At 55.5% G+C, this 23,957-nt stretch overlaps 1 long non-coding RNA gene across 2 annotated transcripts; it reads right to left on the bottom strand.

Annotated features, from left to right (window-relative positions):
* Positions 1-13,730: 13,730 nt before the first annotated feature.
* LOC149521794 (uncharacterized) lies at positions 13,731-23,203 on the bottom strand. 2 transcript variants are annotated; one of them, XR_016347732.1, is made up of 4 exons: positions 23,057-23,203; positions 19,524-19,679; positions 18,980-19,124; positions 13,731-17,251 (listed from the first exon to the last, which is right to left on the bottom strand). It is a non-coding gene; the product is annotated as an uncharacterized LOC149521794 (long non-coding RNA). The 2 variants fall into 2 exon arrangements; XR_016347733.1 differs by lacking the exon at positions 23,057-23,203 and adding an exon at positions 20,665-20,715.
* Between the last annotated feature and the right edge of the window lie 754 nt (positions 23,204-23,957).

The raw sequence follows: 23,957 nt of genomic DNA on the forward strand, positions 1-23,957 counted from the left end.
ATATTGGTGCCCACTTGGTTGTTTTGCAGTGATATTAAGGTTACTGGCAAAAAGGCGGGAAAAGGGCTTGGTCGGGTGACCACTAATCTGCCCAGATACCAGCGGGTATAAAAGCTCTGAGCACGAACTCTGTAGCAACAGCCCACATCCACGTTCACATCCTCCGATCAAGACCCACAGAGAGACCCTGCCAAACAGACTCACACACACACACACGCACACCAGGATGCAGGACAGGTGGGGCTCCTCCCAGAGCCAAACCTCCCCCAGACCAGCTGCAGACCGGAGGGGGCCACTGTAGACAAGCCTGGACCCTTACTTCCCCCCCCCCCTCCCAACATGGTGCCAGGTCAGCAGGGCAGCTGGATGCCAGGGCTGGCCCCCCAGATCCTTATCCCCCCAGACAAGATGACAGATCTGGATTCAGGGAAACCTGAACCTGCAGGATTTTAACAGGGAGCCTTTAATGATCACATTCGTTTTTAATTTCCCCTCATTACAGGACATTCAAGACATCAAGAGAGGTAACAGGCACTTTAACCTCCCTGGACCCTCAGTAACTGATTAAAAGTAACCATCCTGTTAGGGAAAAAACTTCAAAACGAGACTCCAAAGAGAAACAGCAGAGCTGTGACCCATCAGCTAAGGTAACACGATCACATTAGGAGTGAATACGGACTTAGAATGGTTCTCTCCCTACAAAGGCAGTTTCCCCTCTCTGGGCAGTCATACCTCCCCATCTACTGCTGTGAGTGAGACACAGCCGCCCTAACTGAACTGGCCTCGTTCACACTGGTCGTACACTTGATAAGTAACTCCCTTCTTTTGATATGCAAATGCAACTGCTTTGGAGGATAGGGTCATAATTCAAAATGATCTGGACAAACTGAGGTAAACAGGATGAAATTTAATAAGGACAAATGCAAAGTGCTCCACTTAGGAAGGAACAATCCATGTCACACATACAGAATGGAAAGTGACTGTCTAGGAAGGAGTACGGCAGAAAGGGATCTAGGGGTCAGAGTGCACCAGAAGCTAAATATGAGTCAGCAGTGGGACACTCACAACGAAAGCAAACCAGATTCTGGGCTGAATTAACAGAAGTGTTGTGAGCAAGACCTGAGGAGTCATTCTTCCGCTCTACTCTGCGCTGATTAGGCCTCACTTGGAGTATTGTGTCCAGTTCTGGGCACCGCATTGCAGGAAAGATGTGGAGAAATTGGAGGAGGTCCAGAGAAGAGCAACAAGAATTATTAAAAGTCTAGAGAACATGAGCTGTGAGGGAAGACTGAAAGAACTGGGTGGCTACGTCTACACTGGCATGATTTTCCGAAAATGTTTTTAACGGAAAACTTTTCCATTAAAAGCATTTCCGGAAAAGCACGTCTAGATTGTGCTGTCTACACTGGCCCTTTTGCGCAAAAGTCTTTCAGAAAAAGACTTTTGCCTGAACGGGAGCAGCATAGTATTTCCGGAAAAGCACTGATGATCTTACATGAGATCGTCAGTGCGTTTCCGGAAATTCAAGCGGCCAGTGTAGACAGCTGGCAAGTTTTTCCGCAAAAGCAGATGATTTTGCGGAAAAACTTGCCAGTCTAGACACAGCCGGTTTGTTTAGTTTGGATAAGAGAAGACAGAGAGGACATGATAGCGATTTTCAGGTATCTAAGGGTACGTCTACACTTGCTCCCTAGTTCAAGCAAAAAATGAGGAATAACGTTAGCTCGAACCAAGGGGTTTGATTTGAACTAACGCGTCCTAGAGTGCACTTCCTGGTTTGAATCAACTGTTGAGCGGAATAATGCGCAGGCGAGATTATCTAATTAAGCGCGGGATATTTAAATCCCCACTTCATTAGCAATTTTGGTTGGCTACATTTACATCCCTAGCTCGAACTAGGGAGCAAGTGTAGACGTACCCTAAAAGAGTGTCACAAGAAGGAGGGAGAAAAATTGTTCTTCCTGGCCTCTGAAGATAGAACAAGAAGCAAGGGGGTTAAACTGCAGCAAGGGGGGTTTAGGTTGGACATTAGGAAAAACTTCCTGCCTGTCAGAGTGGTCAAACACTGGAATAAATTGCCCAGGGAGGTTGTGGAATCTCCATCACTGGAGATATTTAAGAGCGGGTTAGATAAATGTCTATCAGGGATGGTCCACAGTATTTGGTCCTGCCGTGAAGGCAGGGGACTGGACTCAATGACCTCTCGAGGTCCCTTCCAGTCCTAGTATTCTATATCTATATATATCCCTACCACTGTCCATTTCTGCTCCATGCATCTGACAAAGTGGTTTTTAGCCATGAAAGTTTATGCCCCAAATAAATCTAGCAAAGTGCCCCAGGACTTCTTGTGGTAGAAACCATAGAGCTTCTCCAAAATAATCCCCAAGAAGATCTTTTCTGAGAGCATCCACGGTTGATTTTAAAAGGGCAACCGGTGGAGAATCTACTACAACTCTTGTGAAACTGTTCCACTAGTTATTCACCCTCATGTCCAACATTTCCACCTTATGTGCAGTCTGACTGTGTCTAGCTTCCACTTAGAACTACTGGGCCATGCCTGACCTTCCTCTGCCAGACTGAAGAGCCAGGTATTCAATATTTATTCCCCACACTGCTACTTACTGACTGTAAAGAAGTCCCCCCTTAACTGTCTCTTTCTTAAGCTAAGTCGATTGGGCTCATCACGTCTAACCTTGCAGCTGAATTTTACCCTCTTGCTTATAATCTCACATCACATTTGGGATCAAAGTGGGTTGTACAGTTCAGGTTGGCCCTTTCTGCCCAAACTCTTTCTTTGTCTCCTGAAATCTTTTGAAATCATTCTGATGTAGTCTGTGCAATTGTTCCCTGGGGATGCCCCCAGCTCTAATAATGACTCCCCACCGATTTTAGTTCCCAGTGGGCACTGGGTAACCCTTCTGCATGGAGCTGGAACCCAGTCACTGCCTCCCAAAGATGCAGCTTCCATAAGTTTGATGCAATCATTGCAAAGCTATGGAGCGTGTCCGTAATATCTGTCTGACTGAACCTCTGCCATAAGGAAAAGTTATTTACTTGTTCCCATAACATAAGAACTAGCGGTCACCAAATGAAATGAATAATCAGCAGGTATAAAACAAGCAAAAGGAAGTTTTTCATCACTCAGCACACAGTCAACCTGTGGAACTCCTTGCCTGAGGATGTTGTGAAGACCAGGACTTTAACAGGATTCAAAAAAGAGCTAGATACCCATTGATGGACCTAACCTCTGTGAATCTATTGGTCAGGATGGGCAGGGATGGTGTTCCTAGCCTGTCAGAAGCTGGGAATCGGTGACAGGGGAGGGATCACTTGATGATTCTCTGTTCTGTTCATTCCCTCTGGGGCATCTGGCATTGGCCACTACCAGAACACAGGACACTGGGCTAGATGGACCTTTGGTCTGACCCACTCTGGCCTTTCTTATCTTATCTTTGCACCCAGGCACGGCAACAAGGATTAGTTCCAAGCGGCTCAAAGGGGCAGGTCTGCATGCAGGCGGCTGCAAGGGACTGATTCACTCCTCATGGCAAACCCACCCACAGACGCCCATGTGTCATCTGTTTGCTATCACAACCAGAACCGGCTGGAGGAGATGGCGGAGGGATTACTGGGATCTAATGAGAGGGTTTAAGAGACACTCATCCCGTGATCTCGATCAGCAGCCCTTGCAGAGGAGATTTCTCAGTGAGGGCCTGGCAGTGGGATGATGTGGAGTCATGAGACCCGATGCATGCTGATTACCACCAATGGCTTGGCTCCGGGCCCAGGAAACATGCAACTCTCAGTCCATGCCCACTGCACGGTGGAATAGTTTCCACATCGGCTCAGTCATCAGCATATTTGGCCTCTTTCCTGGTACTATCATCAGGGAGGTGCAACAGGCAACCCTCGCCCTGGGGAGGCGGGATTGCCACACCAATGCTCTTAGTATTCTACGGTACTGCTGTTGCGGCAGCCCCTGGCAGACCAAGGCCCCCGTCGCACTAGGCCCGAGTGGGGACGTACCAAAGACAGGCCTGCTCCAGGCAGCTCGCGAGCCCCTCAGCAGGCAGGCAGTAGCAGGCTGATGAAATGGAGAAAGTGGGTGGTGGTGGGCTGGGAGCACCCCACTAATTGACCCCTAAATGTCTTCCAAGAGCCCAGTAAGTGTGGCCGTGTTGGCAATGCCTCTAGACAATATGGACCTCCCGCGGTCCGGCGAACTCTCTGGTTGGACGCCAGCCAGGTCCTGAGGTGCCGGACTAGAGAGGTTCCACCTGCAGATGACTGAACATTTCTAAAGTGGAGAATGAGGCTATAATAAAGACCAAATGAAGCCGTTTCGGCTGTCAACGTTCAGAAAACTGTGCTAAACTGCCTGAAAATGTGGGTCTCGTCAATACTTTTGTGATTATATGTTGGCCACCCAAACACTCACAACGAATAATGGTCTGGTGGGGATCGCTCAGGTGCAGCAAGTTCAGAGTTGACTTTACGTATTTTGCGGACCCACAATCGAGAACTAAAGACTGAGGGAAAAAAAAAAAGATTGATGAAAACTTTCTCTTGTTTCTTTTCTTCCACTTTTTGCAAACTTGGATGAAGGGAGCATCCCCACAAACCGATCCTTGGAGGAAAGCGGTGCTTGTTTTTCCTCTTCAGACTGCTTCAGCCCCTTTCCTGAGGCAACCCCACCAAAGACAACTAGCCAAACTTGGGGCTGAAGATGCAAAACGGGAACCCAGTTGGGTTCCCAAAAGCTTTTCTAGACACTTCACCAACTCAGGCTCTCCTGTGACTCCCATTTGGTGTCTGTCTGAATCTTCAGGCACCTAAGTTCCTTAGTACGCTGGTCCAGAGGCTATGAGGGTCTCAAGTTTTCAAGCCCACCCGGTCGCCTGGAACTGAGCTTGGGTGGGCACTGTCTGCTAGTGTGAACCCTCCAGCAGGCCTACCCCTAGTCTGTTCACCTGGGCTGGGAAATCCCAGCCTAGATACAGCATAGGCGTGCCCCAAATGGCTTAGCAAATGTAGGCCTCCAAGTCCCATTGACTTGTAATCCCACCATAGTCCTGAGCCCAAGGATCGAGAACTATGGCCCAGCTTTAGCCAAACAAAACCCCACCTACTGAGGCTTTGGGAACTCCAAGCCACCCACATTTTTCCCATCTCAGTGAAGTGCAGAGGAGGCCAATTAGATTCTTGTATGGCAGAGGAACACCAGCAGGCACAAAGGAGAGATACGGATCTGCAGAGGGAGTGAGTCATGCGAACAATGCAAGCCAGGAGGAGTTAGAGCAATCCCTGGCGATTAGCTGAGGAGCTTGTCATGCCAAGGAGGTGTTCCATCTTTGGGGAAGAGGCCTTGGGAAGCGTATAAAAGGGCTGCGGTCCCAGCGATCGGCACACACTCCTCTCTGCTTCTCTTCAGCAGTTCTTCTCGGCACTCAGGTAAGTCTGACGATGGCCAATTTCTGCTTCCTCTGGGATCTGGTCCTGCGCCGTCGCCACTGAGTTCAGTGGGGGTCGGAGAATGAACGATTCGAGGTGCTGGATCTGGAAAGGACCATGCGTAACTTTGGGCTCATCCTTAACTCTCCTTGGTGGCCAGGGGGTGGAGAGGGTTGGGCATGTGCTAAAACTTAAGCCTATACCCACATGATGTCTGGGATAGGGGTCGTTCCCTGAATTCGGACCCCATTGCTCACGTGCCCAGACTCTGTTGGAAAACAGGCTCTGTCTTTGGGCAAGGAGGCACCGTAATCAAGTGTCTGCAGGGGCCTTCGGGGCTGTTGTCAGAGTTGCTGGTGGAGGGTTGATGTGGCTGGGCTTGGTCGGAGCAGGGTTCTCCTCTGAAAAGTGGCCCAGGGTCAGGCTAGTAAGTCCCCGCCAGAAACAGCCCGACCCAGGCTGCTGCCATGTGCTGCAGGAAGGCCAGGCTCACGTGGGCACTGGCCGGGAGCCGTGGCACACAGCGGGAGGCCAGAAGCAGGGCACAGGTCTGATGTGGCAGCACTCGCTGGGCCCCCAGCAGGTCAGCGCGGACGGGGCTCGGCTACCCAGCCTTCAGCAGCCAACCACGGGGGCTTTAGAAACAAAAGGGGCTCCCAGATTGCCCAGTGCCTGCTGCTCCCAACCTCCGTCTCTCTCTTCCAGGTCCCCCAGCTGCAGCAAGATGTGCTCCCGCCAGGAGAAAGACCAGTGCCCCAAGCAAGACTCCTGCCACAGCGGGGGCTCCTCGTGCGGGGGCGGCGGCGGCTCCTCTTGTGGGAGCGGCGGCGGATCCTCGTGCGGGAGCAGCGGTGGCTCCTCATGCGGGGGTGGCGGCGGCTCCTCTTGCGGGAGCGGCGGAGGCTCTTGCCACGGGAAGCCACAAAAGCCCTGCGTGCCGGACCAGCAGCAGCACAAAGACTGCTGCCAGGTGCCCTCTCAGAAGCTGAAGTAGCCGTGCCCCGCACGGCTCTCAGGAGGAAATCCTGAGCACCCGCATGCAGCGCTCACGGCTTCTTCTCATGGCCCTGCCTCGACCGGGGAAAGCTTTGCATGACCTTGTAACTCACGTAACTCGCCGGCCGGCCCTTCTGTGCCCCAGCGGCCCATGTAGCTCCAGGCCGCTGGCAATCCACGGGAGCGACGCGAGCGGTCTCTGTGCGCTGTAACCCTCTGCTTCCTGCTTTCATCTCCAGGGCTGCCTGCGAGACATTAAACTTTGAAGGTCATGAGAGTCCCGTTGTCTGGTGTCAGTCTCTTGGGTGCGCTGTAGGGGGTCACATCGGAAACACACTCACCTTACACCCAGTGCAGGGAGCAGGATTCCCAAAACTCCCAGGGCCAGATTCTCAAGGGGTCCAGACCCGGGGTCACATGCCCCACACTTGACCCACATCACTCCCATGCGCTCAGAGCCCCCTGGCTTTGTCAGCCTCAGACAGTTGGCCACCCCTTTGGCGGGAGCCAGGGAGCTGGGAGAGGAAAACTCAAATGGGCAGAGAGATTCTCAGAGCTGCTCCTTGGGTGCCGATCCCACGCGGGCGACACTTGTTCCATGGTGGGTGATGGGGGGGGGAGAATTCTCTGCTCTCACACACGTCTCCCGGCTGAGATGGCTGCAGACCTTAGTGATGCCAGAATTTGTAACAAGGGCCCATTTCACGTAGGTATAAGGACTGGGTGGATCCTGAAAGAGGCTCCGAAAAAGTCTCCTGGTTTTTCCCGGTCCCTGCACTGAAGCGGTGCATTAGACATAGACTCATAGATCATAGAATCCTAGAACCCCAGGGCTGGCAGAGGCCTCAGGAGTCATCGAGTCCAACCCCCTGCCCAAAACAGGACCAACCCAACTCAATCAACCCAGCCAGGGCTTTGTCAAGCCGGGACTTAAACACCTCTAGGGTTGGAGATTCCACCCCCTCCCTAGGGAACCCAGCCCAGTGCTTCCCCCATCCGCCTCAGGAAATAGTTTTTCCTAATATTCAACCTAGACCTCCCCCACTGCCACCTGAGCCCACGGCTCCTTGTTCTGTGCTAGCTCTGGGCACAGGTGGGAATTTCACCCTAGACAGAGGGAAGAGTCTCACGTTTGGGGAACAGCTGAAGCCTCCCACTTCCTTTGGGACCCGTTGGGCCTGCGTTTCCCAGTCAGACTCAGCCGAACTTCCGATTACCTGACCCTCGCCTCACCTGACACCGGTATGGCACTAGGTCGGCAGTTTCCTTCCCACCAACACCAAGGCCTTTGGGGGAGCATCAGTGAACTTTCCGATGAAAATCAGGCCCTGTGTGTGTCTGCCTGTATCTGTGCACGTGAAAGAGAGAGAGATGATATTGTCCTCCAGAGCTCACCCCTAAGAATCACAACCAAAGTCCATTGATATCACAGCAAAGAACTAGAGGTCACCACATGAAATGAACAAGCAGCAGGTTTAAAACAAACACAAGGAAGTTTTTTTTCACGCAGTGCCCAGTCAACCTGTAGAACTCCTCGCCGGAGGATGTGGTGAAGACCAGGACATTAACAGGGTTCAAAAACGAACTAGATAAGTCTATGGAGGACAGATTTATCAAAGGCTATTAGAGGCTAGGGACATCCTCCCTGCCCAGCCTGGCAGTCAGAGGCTGGGAATGGGCGACCGAGAGGGATCACTTTATGATTCCCTGTTGTGTTCACTGCCTCTGGGGCACCTGGCATTGGCCACTGTGGGCAGACAGGGGGCTAGGCTGGATGGACCCTTGGTCTGACCCAGGCTGGCCGCTATGATGTTCTGATGTTCTATAGTCTCGCTCTGATGCTCATGGGCTCTATCTTGGGGCCATATAGCGCGTTACAGCCTGTAACATTACTGCTAGCGGAATTACTGCCATCGCTCATGTGGCAGGGGCCGGAGAGTCTCAGCAACGGCTAAGCCCAGTCCTGCAAATCCAGTTACACCTCTGAGGCTCCGTTCCAGCACGTCCCACAAGGCGCCTCATTTGTATGCGTCAGATTTCTGAGCACACAGAAAACTGGAACGGGGCCGACTGGCCACTCCTATGGCATCGATCCAGCAAAGCCCATGGGAACTGAGCAGGTGCCTACAATGCTGCATGGGCATCAGGCCTTTGCTTCCCAGGTGAGGGCGGGCGGAACGGGCCGGCGTGCTGACATAGCCAGCTTTTCCTGTAAGTGTCAGGGAGGGAGATCAGCCAGGGGGTGCAGCACAGCTGGCTGCGTTATTGGCAAGATAAGGCGCGTCCTTTGCCTTGCATAAGCCACTCACAGTCTCTCCTGGCGGACGGCCCAGCCGCGAGCTGGCAGACTTGTCCAAGAGGCTGGGTGTGGAGTGAGCTGGCAAGCCCCAAGCTCAGAAAGCAGGTTGTCGATAGCCAGGGATGGTGCAGGAAGAACAGCCTGGCCTGGGCACAGCTGGCGTTTTCAGGACTCGGAGAAGGGAAAGGTGCTAACTGGAATCTCTGCAGGCCCTGCCCGACCAAGAATCTCCCCTGGAACATGAGGCTGCAGTATGGCCCATCCCCCAACCACTGAAAATTGTTAGGGCCCAGAATCACGCGACTGCCCTAAAAATCAGGAAGGGTATTTTTTTTAATCATAAATTTGGGGTTGTTTCCTTCGCTTTCTGATTCCTGGATCCATGGGATGGATTCAGGTCACCTAATATTTTCAGCGAATCATAGAATCCTAGAACTGGAAGGAACCATCAAGTCCAGTCCCCTGCCCTCACGGCAGAACCCAGCACTGTCTGGACCATCCCTGGCAGGTGTCTGTCCACCCTGCTCTTCAATATCCCAGGGCTGGAGATTCCACAACCCCCCATGGCAATTTCTCCCAGTGTTTAACACCCCTGACAGGCAGGAAGTTTTTCCTAATGTGCAACCTAAACCGCCCTTGCTGCAGTTTAAGCCCCTTGCTTCTTATCCTATCCACAGAGGCGAAGGACAGCAAGCTTTCTCCCTCCTCCTTATAACACCCTTTTAGACACTTGAAAGCTGCTATCACATCCCCTCTCAGTCTTCTCTTTTCTAAACTAAACAAGCCCAGTTCTTTCAGTCTTCCCTTGTAGCTCATGTCTTCTAGACCCTTCATCATTTTTGTTGCTCTTCTCTGGACCCTTCTCTAATTTCTCCACATCTTTCTTGAAATGTGGTGCCCAGAACTGGACACAATACTCCAACTGAGGCCTAATCAGTGCAGGGCAGAACGGAAGAATGACTTCTCATGTCTTGCTCACAACACTCCTGTTCATGAAGCCCAGAATCATGATTATTTTGTTTGCAACGGTGGCTCAGCCACCATGCGGGGTAGGAACTGACGAGGCAGGGAGCAGCATGGTAAATGACATCTGAGCATGACTCCAGGAGGTGGGGCTGTAAGGAAAAGACCAAGTATCCTGGAATTGTACATACAATTGTCAGAGTTGGCAGCAGGTCCCTGTGTTGTATGAGTGACTGAGAGTGAATCCCTAATGCTTTGTGCTATTTATTAGAAGGACCGTCGATCTCAAAACACAGCCAAGGGGTGAAATTGAGGCACCTCTTAAGCCTGATGGAAGAGAGAAAAAACCAGCCCTGTGGGATTTTAGCAGCGCAGAGTGAATTTCACCAACGTGGCTCTTGCCCAGAGAATACATTTACCTATGGCTCTTGTGCTCTAGGAGATGCCAGACCAAATGTGAAAAACATCAGACATCACACACATTGCAGAGAAACCAGACTTTCAAGTCATGTTGGCACATACTCCCACAGCCATCTGCCAGACTCCTCTTTTTCAGCTTAGAAAGGAGATGAAGGGGGGATAGGATCAAGGTCTATAAAATCATGACTGGTGTGAAGAAAGTGAATAAGGAAAAGGTATTTACTTGTTCCCATAACACAAGTACTAGGGGTCACCAAATGAAATGAATCGGCAGCAGGTTTAAAACAAAAAGAAGGAAGTTTTTCTTTACTCAGCGCACAGTCAAACTGTGGAACTCCTATGAAGGACTTGAACAGAATTCAAAAAAGAGCTAGCTAGATTCATGGAGGGTCGGTCCATTAGCCAGGATGGGTAGGAATGGTGTCCCTGGCCTCTGTCTGGAAATGAGAGTGACGACGCAGTCGGGGTTCCCCATCCGCCCGTTACTGCACCCCCGTAGCCACAAGAACTGACTCTGCCAGCTGGTAGAATAGAGGGGTTATTGCTTCTCCAGGATACAGCCCAGCACAGATGTGATGTGTCTGCAGGAGCCTGGGCCAGGATACCTCAGACCCCTTGAGATGGGTCCCTGGGCCCCTGGATTCCAGCCCTCTCCTCAGACTGGTTCCTCCAGGATTCTACCCAAGACTGACTCTCCCCAACACCCCAGTTCCTTTGTTCAGCCTCTTCCCTTAACTTGTAGAACAGGTTTTAGCCACTGCCCCGGGGGGGGGGGGGGGGGGGGGGTAGAGCACCCCCTGCTGGGCCGTGCTACAGACAGCTGCCAGTGGGGGTCACCCACAGCCCACAGCCCAAGCATAGCAACCAGCAAGGAACTTACACTCCACCACAATGGGTGACAGGGGAGGGATCCGTGACGATTCCCTGTTGTGAGCTCTCTCCCTGGGGCACCTGCCATTGGCCCCTGTGGGCAGACAGGACACTGGGCTGGACGAACCTTTGGTCTGACCTAGTCTGGCCGCTCTGATGTTCTTCCTTTTGCCTGGCTGAAGACAACGTTGGTTTAGTTTGTTCTTCTAATTGAAACTGTTGCCTCTATTAAGAGTCATGGCAGCCGGGCTGGGTCAGGGGATGAGATGCAGGGTTAGATGAGGTTGTTAGCTGTGATGCCGGCATGGCAGGTCCCAGTTCATCCTAGGGAAACCCTGAGAAATAGGTTTTTGCAATCAGGCTGACTCACCGGCGTGCTAACACTGGCCAAATAGGCAACAGAATTATAAACATGTGGTTAGGGTTTAGACTTTGTGGAATGCGTGTAAGTTGCTACCTGAATTCAGGTTCAGAAAAGGGCAACAAAAATGATGAGGAGTGTGGAACAGGAGCCATATGAGGAGAGATTACTAAGACTGGAACTTTTCAGCTGGGAAAAGAGAAGATGCGACAGAGGTCTATAAAATCATGACGGGTGTGGAAAAAGCGAATACGGAAAAGTTATTGACTTGTTCCCACAACATAAGAACTAGGGGCCACCAGGAGGAGCTGTCTACACTGCCCCTTCTTGCGCAAGAAAAACCCTCTTGCGCAATGCCGCTACGCCGATTATTTTCTGGAATAACGGCATTACGCAAGAGGGTTTTTCTTGTGCAAGAAGCCGCAGTATAGATGGCGCCTTCTGGCGCAAGAGCCTCTTCTGCAAAAACGGCGGCTTATTCGGTATGCAAATGAGGCTCGGCAATATTCCACGCTTCGTCTCATTTGCATATTTCTCGCGCAAGAAGCCGCGAGTGTAGACATAGCCAATGAGTCCCTGTTCTATTCACTCCCTCTGGAGCACCTGCCATTGGCCACTGTCGGACGACAGGATCCTGGGCGAAATGGATTTTTGGTCTGAGCTACATAACAAGCAAGGGGGGGAATGTAGGGAAGGACTGCAGGAGTGGGCATAGTCTGGAGACGCAGGGGCTTTGCCCCCACAAACTACAAGCCTTGGGGAGGCATGGAATTTCCCCACCCCCACCTGTGCGTGGCCGAGAGCCGTCCCTTCCTCCCCTCCCCCCCCACAGCCATTGGACTCCAGCGATGGGAGCAGACCACACTGGAAGAGCATGTCAGGCAGGTGGCTCGGGAGCAGCAGGAAGCCCGCAAAGATGGGAAGGTGGACGGAGCAGCCCTCAGGACATGGCAGGGTAAAGCAAGTATGGCCTGGCTCTTGCAAAGGGAGCGGTGTGTCACGGTGGAGCAGGCCGTGCGGGACCAGCCTGGAGCAAAGCAACAGCCCTGTAGGCCGAGCTCGGCAAGGCCCAATCAGCGGCCGCCATGGGTCCTTCCTGGCAGTGTGGGCATGGTCCCTGTGCCTCTGAGGAAAAGCCTGGGTGATTGCCAGCGCGAGCCCATCACAGGTATGAGTCACGCAGCCTCAGGCGAGCCTGGGCACGGCGACACGCAAGAAACCCACCCTCGGTGCCCCAGCGGGCTAGCGTAACACTCCAAAACGATCAGCCCCCAACCCATGTGCCTCATCGTACGTGACACGCTACCTCACTGGCCCGAGCCAAACCTCACGATCCCCCTCCCAGCACCCCGGGTCTTGGTCACAACCATGCACAAGGCGTTTCTGCTTCCCAGCATGCCGAGCTCCGCAGGCGTGGGGCCAGGAGTGAGGAAATCAGACCAGAGACGCTCTGTGTTTGTACCGTGCCGAGTGCCGGGGGGGCAAGGTCCGTGGCTAGGGCTCCTACACAATACTGTGTACAGATGCACTCGCCTCCTCTCCAAAAAGATCTCTTGGCACTGGAAAAAGGATGGAAACGGGCAACAAAAATGATGAGGGGTTTGGAACAGGTGCCATGTGAAAAGAGATTCAAAAGACAGGGACTTTTCAGCTTAGAAGAGAGGAGACTTGAAGGAGGATATGACAGAGGTCTGTAAAATCATGAAGGATGTAGAGGAAGTAGATAGGGAAGTGCTATTTACTCCTAGGGGGTCACCAAATGAAATTAATAGGCAGCAGGTTAAAAACAAATAAAAGGACGTTTTTCTTCATGCAGCGCACAGTCAACCTGTGGAACTCCTTGCCAGAGGATGTTGTGAAGGCCAAAATTTTAAAAAGGTTCTAAAAAGAGCTAGCTACATGCATGGAGGTTAGGTCCCTCAATGGCTATTAGCCAGGAGGGGTAGGGATGGTGTTCCTCGCCTCTGTGTATCGGGCTGGGAGTGGGCAACGGGGCGGGATCATTTGATGGTTCCCTGTTCTGTTCCCTCCCTCTGGGGCATGTGGCATTGGCCACTGTGGGCAGACAGGACACCGGGCTGGATGGACCTTGGGTCTGGCCCAGCCTGGCCGCTCAGATGTTCCAATGTTTAGAGACGATTGTAACAAAGAACAATCACACCGTGGCTTTGGTTCTTAGCTCTTGGCCCCATCGCAATGTCAGGGCCCAGCCCTCCCAACACCACCTCAGGGGGACTTTGGGCAGCAAGCCCTGCCCCTCGGGAAGTGTCTGTAGGCTCAGCCCTGAGCAAGGCACACGCGCGTGCCGGTGACTTTACGGCGGTGACTTGATTTATGAAAAAAAAAAACCGAGCGCTCCGCTGGCTACAGACCAGATTTATTTTCAAATGGAACCAGCTGCTCTTCCCACCCACCTCCTCCAGACCCAGACAGGCGCTCGGTATGTACATGGAAACCACTGGCCACGTCTCCACAGCCCATCCAGACAGCCGGTGAATGTGCCTGATCAGACCAGGAACCCAGACACTTGTAAAAACCAAGGGGAGCCTCACGCTTCCGCCAGCAGTCTGTCATGCCCCGGGGGGGCTGTGCACTCCTCCATCCTGCCCCCTCAGCTCCCAGCATCTCTCCTGCCACCACCCTCTGCTTCAGGTGCTGCTGAGCTAGAGACGACGTCAGAGCAGTTTGGAGATGGGCCCTTGTTAGACAGAAGGTCACAACACACGATCCTAGAACCCCAGGGCAGGCAGAGCCCTCAGGAGTCATTGAGTCCAGTCCCCTGCCCAAAGCAGGACCAATCCCGACTCAATCATCCCGGCCAGGGCTTGGTCAGGCCAGGTCTTAGACACCTCTAGGGATGGAGATTCCACCCCCTCCGTAGGGAACCCAGCCCAGCGCTTCCCCACCCTCCCAGGGAAATAGTTTTCCCTACTATCCAACCTAAACCTCCCCCACTGTGACCTGAGCCCATTGCTCCTTGTTCTGCCACCTACCCCCACTGAGAACAGCCTCTCTCCATCCTCTGTGGACCTCCCTTCAGGGAGTTGCAGGCTGCTCTCAAATCCCCCCTCGCTCTTCTCTTCTGAAGACTGAACAAGCCCAAATCCCTAGTCTCCCCTCCTAGGTCATATGCTCCAGCCCCCTAATCATTCTGGTTGCCTCCGCTGGACCCTCTCCGATGCGTCCACATCCTTTGTGTAGAGGGGGGCCCAGAACTGGATGCAAAACTCCAGATGTGGCCTCCCCAGACCCGAATAAAGGGGAACAGTCACTCCCCTAGACATCATTTGCCCCCTCCCACCCGCTCCCCATTTTTTCTCTTTCCAACATCCCTCCAAGCCACTAGGGTTCTCCTGTTGAGGCTGCGAGTTGAGCAGGGTGTTCCAGAGGGAGCACCTTACAGAGACAGACAGAGATAGGCCGTCCCGCTGTGTGCATGGCCTCAGCCAACGGGGAGCCCAGCTTCCAGGAGAGAAACCATGAGAACAAGGGTCCGGAGACATGAGTCCTGAGGCTGCTGGGGAAACCCAGCACAGTTGTGACGTCTCACACGTGCCTCAATCGCTTTTGGAAACGGGACTTGTTCGGAACAACCAGATTTCAAAGGAGAGTTGAACAGTCAGAGAGGCACCCAAAGGGAGTTCCCAAAGCCCCAGACTCCCGCTGGGTGTGCATGGGTTGAAGTGGTGAAGACTTTGCCCATTGTCGTTTGCTGCACGACTAAGGTGGTGTCGACACTGGGCAAGTTTGGTGACAAAAGGGCTGTCGACGTGCAAAAGTCACCAAAAGTGAAAACCAGTCAGAGTGTTTTTTCTGCCTCCCATTGTCATTTCCTGGCCACGTGGCTAGCACCCTGCTGACAGAAAGAGCAAAGCATTGTGGGGAAGCATCCCACAGCGCAGTGTGGCGGGAAAGCAGAGCTGATCCCTGAGCTTCTTGGGATTCCCTCATTGCCCTGGGAGCTTCCCATGCTCACTCAGCTACCAGACACTTCCCAGAGCTGTGCAAAGGGAGGGGCACAGCCTGCAGGGCAGCAGAGACCACACAACACTGAGCAGACCCAGCAGGGCAGGCCTGTGGGGTCCAGGCGAAAGCCAGTTCTCTTGACAAAACAGCAGAGTCCGCCCTGGCTCTTCGGTGACAATAAAGGGAGGGGAAAAGACCCAAGTCTCTGGCAGGGCTGGAGGTTTTTTGTTGCCAAAACTGGGTGTCCGTCCCAACAAAAGTTGCACGGCAGCGGAAACGCTCATGCCGTTTTGTCACCAAAAGGCCACAACGTGCCAGTGTAGACAACGCCTATGGGTGCTTACAAGGCACAAGGCTTGGGGAGGAGATCCCGGCCCGACTGACGTCAAGGAGAATTTTGCCGCTGATGGCAGTGAGGTCTTTTCACTGAGATGAAATGTGCAGTGGCCATTAGCAGGATCCAGCTGGCGTCAATGCCAGGCCATAAAATCAAGGCAGCCCTCCTGCTCTCACCCCCTCCCCCCTGCCGGGTGCTGTAAAGCTACACGCAGAAAACAAAATGACAGGACGATAGCAGAGACGTTCTGGTTCCTTGCGCACCACATTGTGAGCCAGGCCAGCTGCCCTGCCTACCACTATTCTGAGTCAAATGTGGGAAGGATTCCCCCTCCCCCCCCCCCCCCGCCAGCCTGCTGCTCCTCCCTGTCCCGCCCAGAGGGGCATGCAGTCAGCCAGGGCCCTGATGCCCCTCGCCCTGACTTGTCAGCCAAGGCCGGTGAGCCGAGGTGGAGGGGAGACCTGGGGGCCAAATGCATTTGTGAGTCTTTGAAGTGCCCCTGGACTCCACGGTGGCTTTGCTCTGCTTTTGAGGCAACGTACATGTGACCCTGAGAACGGAGAGTGGAGCTAAGAGCCCGGCGTGGCAGCTCGTGACTTCAGCCCCTAAGGGCGCAGGGTCGATCTGCCTGCTGGCTTACACAACTCTGCCCTGCCCCTTCCTCTGCGCGGACTGCAAGGAGTCAGGCTGGACCTGGGGTGGGCAAACTCAGGCCCGGGGCCGGATCCAATCTGCCCAGCCTTTCCCTCCGGCCTGCCAGCTACTTAGCAGGGGTGCAGACTGGCAGCCAGGCGCCTGTTCAGCTGCCCCTCCCGCTCCCTTGCTTTGCCCCACAGGTGAGCTGTGCCCAGGAATCTCCTGTTCGCTGTGGGGGGGGATGCTGAAGTCCAGGTGTCCCCCCACCCCGTACCCATCTCTGCAGAGCAGGGGGTGTAGACGGAGATGCACAGTGGAGCTGCTCCCTTCTGAAGCACGTGACCCGTAAGAGGTGCAGGTGGGGGCAGAGACAACAGGGCAGGGCAGATTTCCCTTAAAGAGACAGAGCATGGCTTCTCTCAGCCACTCCCCCAGCACACACTCACTGTCCCCCCCCCCCTCGCCTGTTCTGTGCCACACGCACTCAGCTTCTGGGGCACAAAGTCTGTCACTCACAGTGTCTCTGTAACCCCACCCCTGCCAGGGGGCCCAGCACCAGCCGGTGACCATGGACCAAAATCTGTGGCGTGGCTCCCCTACAAAAATGATGGCCCACGGGGGCTGGGCCAATGCCCTTGCTTTGCCACGAAGCATCTCTTGTCCAGCGCCCTGGGCACCTACACGTTCCAATCGTTCTGGCCTCTTGCACAGAGGGGATCGCCCTCTCCCCAAGACGCCTGCACAGACCGTGGGCATCCGGCTGAGCGGCCTGGCCTGCCCCATCTCCTGCCGCCGCGGTGTTCCCGGCCCAGCCGACAGCTCTCCGCGGCCCTGAGCCGCTCGCCGTCAGACAGGCTGGCCCGAAGAGACCCGACGTGCGCTTCGCAGGGTGGGCGCAGGGCGGGGCTTCCAGACGTTCGCTGCCGGCTTTGAGGCGAAGGCGACTCCCACTCTGGAGGAAGGGGGCAAAAAATCAGCGTGCAGTGCAAAGGCCATCATCCGGGCGGGGGGGCTCGGCCCGGCAAAGCAGGAAGACCCCAACGAAGCGGGTCCGGGGATCCCGTCGCAGTCATGAATCGCGGGGGCCTTTGCTCTGTGCCTCCTGCGGCACCCCCACACTCTGGAGGATGCGCATGCAACCGGGCTGCAGAATTAGCAGCGCACAACTGGCCCGATGGCACCCGGAATCCTTCCTCTGGTTTCCAAAGAAGGCAGGAGCCTGCTACAGTGCGAGAGCCAGTTATGCTTTCACCCCAGCCCCACCCCTTCTGCCTAGGCCCCACCCCCACAAGCACCAAGCTCCTCCCCCCAGCACCAGGAGGAGGGAAGAGGGCATGCGCCCCCAGGCTCCCAGGCCTGGAGCGAGGGAAGGGTGGGCACTGTGGGGCAGTAACACACCGGCCCCAGAATGCCTGCAGCAGGTGTTCTGGGGCCGGTGTGTGGGTGAGGCCAGGCTGGCGGTTTGGGAATCCAAAGTCTTTCCCTGCCTCGCACACCCACCCCCCCGGGCACGTTGCTCCCGTCTGCAAGGGGAGAGCTGAGCACCCGTGGGATGAAATTGTGGCTCCCTGCTGCCAGCTCTTTCCCGGGGAGTGACGTTCCTTGCCGAGTTAGCCGCCTCTTTGCTCACCGCTCGGTCCCAAATCCCCATCCTGGTTTCTGGCCCAATCATTTTTGGCCTACGGTTGTTCATGATTGTCCCCCTGTCCCTTGTGGCTTGTGATTGGATGTTGATGTCACATGGGGTTGTTTCTGCCCCCATATTTGACAAGAGACACGTTTAAAATGGGTGAAGAAGCTGGGACATTTGCTTTTGGACGCGTTTTCCACAGAAATCACAGTCTCCTACAAACCCAGCACTGTCCTGGGGAAAGGTTCAGTCCTGGTGCTGGAACCACCCAAACCCTTCTGTGTGGAATCAGATGAATGCACAACTGTTTTTTCCCCCACCTCATAGGAGCAGGACTAGTTCGGGGCTCTGTTACCCCCTTTCTTAGCCGCTGGGATCCCAGGGTGGACTACATCTCCCATGAGGCAACACTATCTCATCGTGCAGTGCAGCATGGGAGCCACAAGAATGGAAGTGCATCATGGGAGATGTAGTCCAAGGTATGGAAAGTCCAGTTTTTTGCTTGAGTCTTGGGAATATCCTTTCCCACAAAATTCACCCCCTCGAGTCTCAGGAAAAAAACCCCACCCTCCACACTCAGAGCCTGACTTTCCTCTCATGCATTCCCCCCCCCAGCCTCACTCTCATGAGACTGTTCCCTCCCCCCCCCCCAAACTCTTACGGAACCTCCACCCCCATTCCTTCTCAGGAGACCTTGCTTCCCTCACCCTGCCCCTTCCCCCTCCTTACCCGTGAGCCTCATCTCTGCCCATCCCACTTCCCAGGCCCTGGAGCTAAGAGGATCAGGAGGTTCAGTCTCCCCCACGTGATCCCCGCACCAGATGCTGTATGGCCCCCGCACATGCACACAACAGTCACCAGTTGCAATGGCTAGATATTTTTTCACATGCAACTTAACATCCATTGCTCACTTAACCCCCATTCCCTCTAGTTTAGACCCACTAAGGATCTGGCCCCCCTCAACAAGGAAATACAACAAAGCAATTTAAATGCCCCCCCCCTCCAAGCCACCGGCCCTAGGCCAGGTGCGCTTTGGGGAGTTGGTTTTACCTTGCTGCCATGCGCTGGGATGGCGACCCCCGTCCGAGCGTCAGTACATACATGGCTCGGCAGAGATGAGTCCCTCCTGGTTCATTGGCTCGGCGTCACAACCTAGCGTGTTCGCAGGGCGCTTAGGGCGGCTGCCGGATGATGTCTGAGTTAAGGGGAAAGCATTGGGGGACTGTTTCAAAGCCTGGACTGACCAAACGCCCCCTCCTGTGAGGTTGGGAAAGAGAACTCCCCCCTTTCACAGGTGGGGGAAACTGAGGCACGGGGCAGTGACTTGCAACCTGCCAAGCCGTTCTCCACAGCTGACAGAGAACAAAGTCAAGTGAGAAGGTTCCTATCAAGGAAACAGTCCTCCATGGCGGGGAAGGCGAGCACAAGGCCTAAATGCTGCTGAAATGCCCCTTGCTCCCCAAAGATCCCTAAACTCTAATCCAAGGGACACTGGGATTGGAGGGACGCAAAGGCGACACCCGGACTGCCCACCCCTCGAGCGGCACATTCTACCCCTTGCGATGCCGACACCACCAGAGACCTGGTAAGGTACCTTGGCCGGAGGCAGGTCCTGCTGAACCAGCTTCTTAAATTCGCACCTCTGGAACCGCTCGGATTCACGGCCCTTTCTGGAATTGTCCTGGTAGCTGCTAATCAAATCTGTGATGGCTTTGATGAACTTAGACATCCTGGAGTGAGGGTGCAGATCCTGAAAGAAAACGGGGCGGGGAGAGGGGAGGAAGAGCTCATGAATCCACCCATATGAACCCCATACAACCTTCACTTTGGGGGCTGAATCTTAAGCGTCATGGTGCGTTTTGCTCAATGGGCCGTGGAAGAAATAGGATGGAAAATAACGCTGGAAATATCTTCATGATTTACTCTGTATTTTAGAGAGCGTGTCTGTCTGTTTGGTCAAGATCTCCTCCTACGTGGTAAGCGCTACAGCCCCCAAATTCGGTCTGCAGCTTCCTCGTCTTGTAGTTTGGTTTTAGGAGAAGCAATTGCATTGCACGCACATCCCGTTTCCCTGGCACAACCCCACCGAAAAGAAAACAGAATCGCCAAAGCAAGCGCAGTCCTCGCCAGTGACAAAACGGAGTGAAAGTTGAAAGAGACTGAACCAAGAGGAGCCAGAAAAATCAGATGAACCTGGAACGGGGTCGCGTCTCAACACACCTTCCCGAAACAAGATAGAAGAGAGGAATTTGGAGCAGTGCTCAGTTTGGGCACTGCTGGGCAAATGGGGGGTGTTTATTTATATATATATTGTGACAAAGTCCCTTGTTAGCTCCCCATGGGTTCTGCGCTTCTTGACGGTTTCTTGTGTGCCTCAGAGACTCACGGGGACCCCTTTGTTGCCTTGGGACTTCCCCAGAGGCAAGGGTCCCTGCTTCCCGAGTCATTCTCATCACAGGCAAGTCCTGAGGGGGGGAGACAGCCCCCCTTTTCCTGGCCTTTGGATGTTCCTGTCTCGCCGGCGGGGTAATCCTCCAAGAGAAGGGGGGTATGAGCCCAGGCCCACCCACTTCACTGGACTCCGGTCCAGGGGCCCTACAGAAGGGGTGGTTGGCAGGGCTTCTTGCCCCACCCTAATACCCGCGTAATACTACCTAATACTTGCCCCACCCTAATACTACCCTTCCCCAGGCCACTTCATCCACCGCTTCCTTCTATTATCTTCCGCCTCTTACCTTGGGATCCGGCACTTCCCCGCTCTGCACCTCTCAAAACTCTTCCCCCTGATGCCTGGGAGGAACCCTTTTATAGGGACCTGGAGGCCTTAACTAGCAACAAGGTGCTTAATTAACCCCTGTTGCAGGCAGACTCCTAATTAGGCCTCCATTGTCTGCCCTGATTGCTGGGCTGTGTTCAGGTGAGTCTAATTGGGAAACAAGAAGGCATTAACCCACCTCCCAATGTAGCTGCCTTCTATGAGAGATTTGCATTTCACAGGCTGTGGTCTGTCACAATATATATATATATATGTCTGTCTGTCTGTCTGTCTGTGAGTCCGTCCATCTGTGAGTCTGTCCAAGAGCTCCCCCTGTGCAATAGGAGCTAGGACCCCCAAGGCAGCAAGGTCTGGGTTTGCTTGTGCCAGGAAAACAGGAAGTGTCTGGAATGGGATTGTTTTCCAGAGCATAGAAAGGGAGGGGCTGATCAGAGGGGTGGCTCTACTGCAGTGTGACCACTGGGGGCAGCCACCTGGTGTGACGGCACGTTGGGGTCTCCCGTCTCCTGCACCCCGAAATGGCACAAACAGACTGCCCCAGCCGGTGGGATAGAGGAAGTTTATTGCCTCTCCAGGATACAGCACAGCACAGATGTAGTCTGGTCACAGAGCTGGGCTAGGATGCCTCAGGCCCCCTTGGGATGGGGGAGACTGGGCCCCTAAACTCCAGCCCCTTTCCTTAGGCTGTCTCCTCCATGCTCCCAGCCAGCCACTAACTAACTCTCTTCCAGCCCTGCCCCCCAGCCAGGGCAGCATCCACCTTCCTTTGTTCCTCTCCATGGGGGGTATCTGGTTCAACAGGTTTGGCATCACGGGGCTGGAGTTTAGGGGCCCAGTCTCCCCCTGCCCTGAACCCCCAACTTCCTCCCCCCACCCTGAACTCCCCCACCCCCTGCCCTGAACCCCCATCCTCCTCCCTCCACCCCTGACCTGAGCCCCCATCTCCCTTTCCCTGCCCTGAACCCCCATCCTCCTCCCCCACCCCCGCCCTGAGCCCCCATCTCCCTCCCCCATCCTGAACCCCCATCCTCCTCCCCCTACCCCCGACCTGAGCCCCCATTCTCCTCCCCCCACCCTGAACTCCTCCACCCCCTGCCCTGAACCCCCATCCTCCTTCCTCCACCCCCTGACCTGAGCCCCCATCTCCCTCCCCCCACCCTGAACTCCCCCACCCCCTGCCCTGAACCCCCATCCTCCTCCCTCCACCCCCCGACCTGAGCCCTCATCTCCCTCCCCCCGCCCTGAACTTCCCCACCCCCCACCTTGAGCCCTCTCCCCCTGACCTCAGCCGCCCCCCCCACACACACTGAACCCTGCACTCTGAAGCCCCCACCCCCAGCCCTCACTCCAGCACCCTCCATGCCCTGCAACCCCTCACCCCTGTCCTGACTCCTGCCCCTGCCCAGGGGTCCGGTCTGGGCAGTGAGTTCAGGGCTCGGGGGTCAGGGCTGGGCAGTGAATTCAGGGCCTGGGGGTCCGGTCTGGGCAGTGAGTTCAGGGCCCGGGGGTCAGGGCTGGGCAGTGAATTCAGGGGTCCGGGGGTTCGGGCTGGGCAGTGAGTTCAGGGCCCGGGGGTCCGGGCTGGGCAGTGAATTCAGGGCTCGGGGGTTCGGGCTGGGCAGTGAATTCAGGGCCCGGGGGTCCGGGCTGGGCAGTGAATTCAGGGCCCAGGGGTCAGGGCTGGGCAGTGAGTTCAGGGCCCGGGGGTCAGGGCTGGGCAGTGAATTCAGGGCTCGGGGGTTCGGGCTGGGCAGTGAATTCAGGGCTCGGGGGTCTGGGCTGGGCAGTGAATTCAGGGCCCGGGGGTCAGGGCTGGGCAGTGAATTCAGGGCTCGGGGGTTCGGGCTGGGCAGTGAATTCAGGGCCCGGGGGTCTGGGCTGGGCAGTGAATTCAGGGCCCGGGGGTCCGGGCTGGGCAGTGAATTCAGGGCCCGGGGGTCCGGGCTGGGCAGTGAATTCAGGGCTCGGGGGTTTGGGCTGGGCAGTGAATTCAGGGCCCGGGGGTCCGGGCTGGGCAGTGAATTCAGGGCTCGGGGGTTCGGGCTGGGCAGTGAGTTCAGGGCCCGGGGGTCCGGGCTGGGCAGTGAATTCAGGGCCCAGGGGTCCGGTCTGGGCAGTGAGTTCAGGGCCCGGGGGTCCGGGCTGGGCAGTGAGTTCAGGGCTCGGGGGTTTGGGCTGGGCAGTGAGTTCAGGGCCCAGGGGTCCGGGCTGGGCAGTGAATTCAGGGCTCGGGGGTTTGGGCTGGGCAGTGAATTCAGGGCCCGGGGGTTTGGGCTGGGCAGTGATGCAGTCGCAAGGCACCCCAGGGACCCGAGCCTGATTGGAAGGGAAAGGCGCCAGAAGAGACTTACCCCGGCCGCCGATGCGCGCCAGCGAGCAGCAGCCAAGTGGCCCCGGGACAGCCGCTCCGGGCAGCCTCCTGCAGTGAGTGGGAGGACGGGACGGTGGCTCTTCTTCTGGCCAAACCTGCTCTCTGTGCATTGCTACAGGCTGCAACGCGCCCTCCCTTCCTGATTGCACCTGGGCAGGGAGCAGGGCCGGGGACGGCGGGCCAGGAAAGCCAGAGCAGGGCCGGCGGGGGGCTCAGCCGGCCAGGGCTGTCCTTAGGCATAGCAGAATAGGCAGTTGCCTAGGGCACCAGTATTTCTGGGGCACCACTCTGCCGGACGGGACGGACGGAAGCCATGGAGCATGTGGAAGCAGGGCTAACATCTGGGCAGCTGCGTGCTGGGCCTCTGAGACCCTCTGGGCAGCCGCACACTGAGGCTGCCGGTCTGATTCCCCCCCCCCCCACACACACACGCCTCCCCTCCCCAGAGCAGCCAAACAGGGCGAGAACAAGACCTGTCCCTCCGCAGCCCGGCCGGAGCTCACAGCGAGGAGCTCCCCACCCCCCCCACCCCCTCTGCTGGGGCACCGCCAGCAACACGGGGCCCATCAGATCGCACGGGGAAGGGCTTGTTTCACAATCCGTGCCACGTTTTTCACGGCCACGGCACTAGTGGGGCCCTGTTCCTTAGCTAGGAAAGGGAACAGCTGAGAAATGTGGAGCCCTCTTTGTGGCTCCCTTCATATTGTAACCCCCATCTCCACCGCACTCTCGTCTGTCCTCCTGACTCCTCCCAGCGGGCTCAGGGTGCTGCAAGGGCCCAGTGGCCGGCAGAGAAGGGGTGGGGGGTAAAACTGGCCAACGGGGGGCACCAGACCTTTGGGGGCAGAGGGGCTGGCGTGTCTGGGAGTAGCCAGCGGTAG

The sequence above is a fragment of the Pelodiscus sinensis genome, chromosome 22 (genome assembly GCF_052426305.1).
Source record: "Pelodiscus sinensis isolate ZL-2025 chromosome 22, ASM5242630v1, whole genome shotgun sequence".
NCBI lineage: Eukaryota > Metazoa > Chordata > Testudines > Trionychidae > Pelodiscus > Pelodiscus sinensis.